Here is a 6,915-nt window from a genome sequence, read left to right on the forward strand (position 1 = left end):
CTGTCCTCTAAATCCCGCATTCTTCTTTGTGGACATCTTCTTTAGTGGGCATAAGTAGGCTGGGAATGTAGCTTTTCTGCTAGAATGTTTAACTAGCATGCACGAAAGCCCGAGTTCCACCCCACTATCACATAAACTGAACTTGGAGGTGCATGCTTGTAATTCCAGTACTAGTGAGGTGAAGGCAGGAGGATCGGAAATTCAGTCAATGTCAGCTTGGCCATACAGAAAGTTTAAGACCAGCCTGGGCTAGATGTTCTGTCTACAAGAAGGGGGAGGGGGTCTCTGTCTTCTCAGACCTTGGACTGGGTGTTTACGTGGAAGTTAAATGGAACAAAGTCGGAAGTCTTTGGGAGTTACCTCCCACCCCACACTGGTTATGATGTCATCCCCATGGTATTCAAAGTCAGGTGAAAAGATCTGTCAGACCTATATGATCCTCATTGTGTCCCAAGGAGGCAGTTTCCAGTTCCCCTCAGGGCGGCGGCGGCTGCCAGGTCAGCTGCATAGAGGGAACCTCCCCAGGACAGCTCTGCCCCTTCCCTGAAACTGCCACAGGGCTGGGTAGGACTTGGTATGAGGCTGGGTATGTAGCTGAGCAGGACGCCCAATCTAAGGAGTGGTGAGGAGGGGCCCTGTGTCCCGTCCCCATCCCAGTTCCTGTCCCTGTCCCTGTCCCGTCGTGCCCCCCCCTCGTCCCGTCCAGTCCCATCCCCACTCCAGTCAGATGTCAGCCTAGTCATCCCTGCCTGCTGTCACCAGTCCTGGGAGGCAGGTGGAGCCAGAGCAAGGGTGGAGAAAGTTGAAAGTCAGGCAGAGGAGGTTGACCTTGGTTGATATAGGGATAATCACTGTAATGACACCCTTGACGGTCACTCTTTAAAGTTTCTCTACCTTCTGGTAACAGCACCCACTGATGGGTGGGAGCTGCAGTGCAGGGACTGTCCACCAGGAGGCAGGAATTGCTAACTCCATTTTACAGAGGAGGAAACTGAGGCCTAGAGAGGGTAACTTCTTGTTTAAGCTCCAATGATAGTTAAGAGGCCAATGGCACGTGGACCCGGATAAGACTCTTCAGCTGGTCCCAAATCTTACTTCTTGTCCTTTACTGCTCTCAGCTCTCACACTATGAGGCAGGCTTGGGGGATGGTCCTACTTCTTGTTTGCAGACTTGAGGACTGAACCCCAGGGGGAGGGCGCTGCTTAGATTAGGCCATTAAGACCAGAGTCAGGACTTCTTCCCCGTGTCCAGCCCAGCCTCATCAACAGTCTCTGCTCAGGTTCCTGCGAGAGGCATGTCAGTCAGTCACTGACCCATAGCCATCTGCCCTGGTGATCGGGAGTTTTCCCAAATCTGACATTACTGGACTCTGGACTTTACTGTTTTCCTGAAGTTTATTTTTGGAGTGGGGAGGTGGCCTAGGCCACATAGTCGGCCTCATCAGGGTGCTGTTTGCTGTTTTTCTGTTTACTGTAGCTGCTGCTGACTTCCGGCCTGTGGGTGACTCAACCCCTCCAGGCCCCATCAATCCCAAGCCCAGAATTCTTTATGAGCCCTGTGTAGCATGTGACTGCCCTGCAGACCTCAGCACCAAGGAGGGGGTGGGGCCAGCATCCGTCTGGAATGTTGTTCTTAGTGATGCAGGGCTCCAGCAGAGCCAGGGCCACCTCAAGAGCTACCCGGGGCCGACCACAGCTGACCCATTTCTGTAACCCAGACTATCTCAGACAGGCGCCAGCTGTGGTTCCGGATATTATGTCTAATTGACAGCCTGGCTGGACAAACACGGGAAGAGAAAGAAAAGAACAGAATGAAGTAAAGAGAGAGGAAAGGACAGGGAAGAAGGGAAAGAAAGAGGGGATTGAAAGAACCAAACTGACCAAATGGCTGAGCGTGGTGGTACACGCCTGTAACCCCAGTACTCAGCAGGAGGGCAGTTCTCTGTGAGTTCAAGGCCAGTCCGGTTTACAGAGCAAGTTCCAAGCTAGACAGAGTTGAACAGTGAAACCTCAAAATAAATAAACAAGGAAATACATAAATAAATAAAGAAGAGCTGCAGGCTAAATACATATAACGCGTGACCATAGGTGGGAGTGTGTTCTGCAGCTTCTACTTGCTCCAAGGATAGACCCCCTAACTTTTGGCCCCTCTTTTTGGTCCACCTCTACCCTCCCTTGCAGCTGGGCATCTCAGGCTGCTCTGATTCTTTGCTGCCACTGTGTGGCCACTCTGCTCTCTGCAGGTCATTCCCAGGGCTTTTCCCTGGGGCTCCTGGCATGGGGTGCTAGGTATTTGTGTAGACACGGCCTCGCCTTTGGGGTGCCTTGGCAGGGTGACCATCAGATTTCAGAAATTCTTGGATTCAACCTGGACTGTGCCATTCAAAACTTTGCCCTCACATAAACCAAGCACCTACTGTGTGCCATGCACTTGGCAATGCCATGTCATCCTGCCCTTGGGAGTACATACGATTCCTATGCATCTGTGAAATGGAGAAGCAAAGGCCCAAAGAGGAGAGAGAACTTAGACAAGGCCCAGCTGGCAGTTAAAATCTGGACACTGAGTTCCAGAGTTTGTCCATACAGAATCCTCAGAAATTATGCCAGGTTGGTGGCCATGCCTGTAATCACAGCACTTGGGATGTAGAGGCAGTAGAAATAGGAGTTCTGTGTTATCCTTATCTACATAATGGGTGTGAGGCCCAGCCTCTAAACAAAAGGCAGGCCCCACTATTACCCTGATGATTATCTCGAATATCACCATAGAATCTTCGTCTGGCGACAGATGGAGATAGAGACAGAGACCCTCATCAGAGCAACGGAGTGAGCTCCCAAGGTCCAGTTGAAGAACAGAAGGAGGGAGAAGATGAGCAAGGAAGTCTGGACTGCGAGGGATTTGTCCACCCACTGAAGCAGTGTGCCTGTTCTAATAGGAGCTCACCAAATCCAGCTGGACCAGGACTGAATGAGCATGCGATCAAACTGGACTCTCTGAATGTGGCTGACAATGGGGGCTGACTGAGAAGCCATTGATAAAGGCACAGGGACTTGTTTCTACTGCAAGTACTGGCTTTTGGGGACCCTAATCTATTTGGATGCACACCTTCCTAGGCCTGGATGTAGCGGGGAGGACCTTGGACTTCCCACAGCGCAGGGTTCCCTGCCCTCTCTTAAGGAGGGAAGGGGAGCCGGGCGGTGGTGGCGCACGCCTTTAATCCCAGCACTCGGGAGGCAGAGGCAGGCGGATCTCTGAGTTCGAGGCCAGCCTGGTCTACAAGAGCTAGTTCCAGGACAGGCTCTAGAAACTACAGGGAAACCCTGCCTCGAAAAACCAAAAAAAAAAAAAAAAAAAAAGGAGGGAAGGGGAGGGAGGAGGGTGAGTGGGGGAGCGGGATGGGAATGGCAGAAGGAGAGGAAGTGTAAATTTTTGAATGGAAAAAACAAACCAAAAGGCAGGGGGCAAATGGGGAGCTGACTCAGTGGTTAAGAGCACTTGCTGCTCTGACAGAGGACCTGGGTCCGGGTCTCAGCACCAGATGGTAGTTCACAGCCAGTAAGTCCAGTTTCAGAGTATTCGATGCCTCTCTGACCTCTGTGGAAACTGGGCACACATATGGTACACATGCATTCATGCAAAACACTCACTCTACATATAAAATAAAAAATTTTAAATAAAAAAATGAAGTCAGAGGTGTGAGGAGCATTTTATGGGCCAACTTGTCCAACACTCTTCATTTTTCAGTTGGAGAAACTGAGGCCCTGAGAGTAGAAGTAACTCTCATACAGCAGAGAAGCAGACCCAGGCCTATGCACAGCAGAACCCAGAAGGTTCCCCCTCCCAATCATCCTTCTATGGGAAGTCCAGCTCCCCCAACTGCATGAACCTCCTGGTTGGGATTTTGCTACTGTTGGGCTTTCCCTGCTAGGAAGGGTGAGCCAGCAATTGGGTGAACTGAAGAGGGAGGGAGCTCTACGGGCCCCATCTCAGGGATCATTAAGCCCCCTAATTAACTCGCTCTGGGTATCTGCAGACACAGATGTATGGGCTCAGGCAGGGGAAAGGAAGAAGAGGTGAGAGATGCTGTCATCAGTGGGTGCCAAAGAACTCATCCTCCCCTTGCTATAGGCAGGCCTGCCTCCAGCAAGAGGGGCCCAGGACGCTGAAGGTAGGCCCAGAGACTGGGTGCGAGGAAAAGGGGACAGGAAAGAGTGGGAAAGGATGGGCGCCCAGGGAAGGTGTCAAAAGGGGTGGAGACAGGTGGAGAGAGTCATGAAAGATGATGGGGACAGGACACGCCTCTGCCAGCCGCGGCCACCCTGCTTCTCTCCAGTAGCGCCTCTGAGGTTTTATCTGTTTGTGCTTTGTGTGTATTAGTGTCTTGCCTGTGTGTGTGTAAGTGGAGCACATGCATGACCCAGAGCACAAAGGGCTCTAGATCCTCTGGAAGTGGAGGAGTTGCAGACTGTTGTGAGCCTGCTCTGTGGGTGCTTGAAACTGAACCTGGGTCCTCTGCTAAAGCAGCAAGTGCTTTCAACCTCTGAGCCATTTCTCCAGTCATCTTGAGTACTCTTTAATGAACCCCAAACCCAGAGATAACTGAGCAACCTGCCTGCCCTGCTTGCCCCTCTCCGCCTAGAACTGCGCTGGTTCACTTCCCTTCCTGGGTCCTCAACCCCAACCTGGGCCTGCTGTTGCTCAGAGCCTTTTCCAGGCTCCCTCCCGCCAACAACAAGGACCATCTACCTCATGGGGATGATGGGAGGCTCCACAGCCCATCTCCCTCAGTCTCTCAAGTCTCTGCCAGGCTGTAGTTCTCCAGACATGGGTCCCCAGTTGTGCCCTGTGGTCTACTAGGGGTGGATGCTAGGAATTTAATTTTCTTTATTCTTATTTATTTATTTGTTTTGAATACAATATTCTGTCTGTGTGTATTTCTGCAGGCCAGAAGAGGGCACCAGACCCCATTTCAGATGGTTGTGAGCCACCATGTGGTTGCTGGGAATTGAACTCAGGAACTTTGGAAGAGCGGGCAGTGCTCTTAACCTCTGAGACATCTCTCCAGCCCCAATTTTCTTTATTCTTAAATCGGATGGTGATGGCAGTGGTGGCAGCTTATTGCCTTTAATCCCGGCACTTGGGAGGCAGAGGCAGGCAGATCGCTGAGTCTGAGGCCAGCCTGGTCTACAGAACAAGTTCCAGGACAGCCAGAGCTACAGAGAAAAATCCTGGGATGGGGGTGCCACCAAAGATGTCTTTGTTCTTGAGAATGCCATACAATGCACATAATTCATATGATCAGGCCTGCCCCACCTACCCCTTGCTGAGACACTGGATTATTATCTAGCTCCGGAACTCCCAGAAGAAAGGAAGGAGAGGAGTATGTTGGGATCCAGAAAGTTCTCAGCTGCCCTTCAGTGACTTCTGAGGAGTTGGGAAAAGTGTAGTGTGTCCTCAGGTTTAAAAGCATGGGTTCTTGAACCATAATGCCTCAACTTGAATCATAACTCGGTGACTTTCTGGCTGTGTGATCTTAGGCCAGTTACTTAACTTCTCTGGGCTCTTGTTTCTACATCTCTACAGAGGGAATGCCACAGTTGCCTGCCTTTGAGGGCTGCTGGACCGCAGGCTGAGCATCAGTTCTTGATGACCTTGTAAGAAAGGCCCTTTATCCCTCTGTGGCCTATGCTCTGCCTCCCTGATCTTTGGTTCCCCCCTGAGTTAGCAAGGCAGAGAACTGCCCAACGTGTATCCCTTCCAGCCCTTTTCTAATGTGCTCTCTACTCGGAATGCTTTTCCTGCCTTACATACTTAATGCTCAACTAAGTGCCACCACTGGGAAGCCTTCCTTGATTTCCCCATGCCCACCTTTCCTTACCGGGAATCATACTGGGAATCTCAAGTACCCCTGTGGGACCCAAGGTTCCCAGTGAAGACGGGGAGATGACTCTAGGCTGAGCAGGGCTCCCTGTAAGCCCCCTTCTGCTCCAGCTTTATTTTGGTTCAAGAATCATTCCAGTCAGCATTCTTGGTCAGCACCACAGCCATTCGGGCACAGTCAACGTTTCATGCAGTATAGAAGAAAGGATCAAGGGAATGGAGGTTGGGAGATGTGGTCTGCCCTGCAAAGCCACTGGCTTAGAAAGAGTCTGGGGCTTCCAGATGACAAGGCCTGGCCCAGCCACCAGTATCCCTGGTTCAGTATTCACCTCTTGATACTGGCCGCAGGCTGAGAAGCCTGGCTTCAGTCGGGTCCTGCCTCCGGGCCTGTTGATTGTGTTCCTGTTCTAGCCACCCCTCCCTTGTCATAGATGGTAACTGATTAGACCTGGGTCTTCATGGTTCCTGATTGGATCTGGGTATCCATGATTCCTTAGGGCCCAGGACCAGAGGCAGCCACCTGAGTCCTCCTCGTCTTATCAACTCCCCATGCCCACTATCCTTTTAAATCTGCAGGTACCAGAGAGAAGAAGCAAAAAAACCACCCCTTCTCTGGGACTGCCATTATCAAATGACATTTATGACATCTGGGGGGGGGGGATATGATAACCCCGCTAACTCTGACCAGATGGGAGGCAGTGAATGATTTTGATAGTGGTTGTACAACCTGGCCCTTGCCTTCTGAACACCATTTCCCCAGAGTTCCTACTGGCTCCAGCCTAAGCTAACTATCCCCGAAGTCTGTGTTGGGAACTTGACCTAAGATGCCCATTATTCCTAGGGTTGAGTTTAGGCCTGCCTGAGATCTTCCCTTTGAAAGAAGCCTGGCCTGGAGGGACACCAGCTAGCACTGGCGGATCTGGGTCCCTGGGGACTTCTGGTTCTCTCAGGGGTGGAGGGTCAGGGGAGTCTTCATGTGGTCTACAGGCTTCTGCTGGGCCTGGTCTCCTGGCCTTTTCTTGTCCCCACTCAGCAGG

This window comes from Arvicola amphibius, chromosome 1, assembly GCF_903992535.2.
Source record: "Arvicola amphibius chromosome 1, mArvAmp1.2, whole genome shotgun sequence".
Lineage (NCBI taxonomy): Eukaryota > Metazoa > Chordata > Mammalia > Rodentia > Cricetidae > Arvicola > Arvicola amphibius.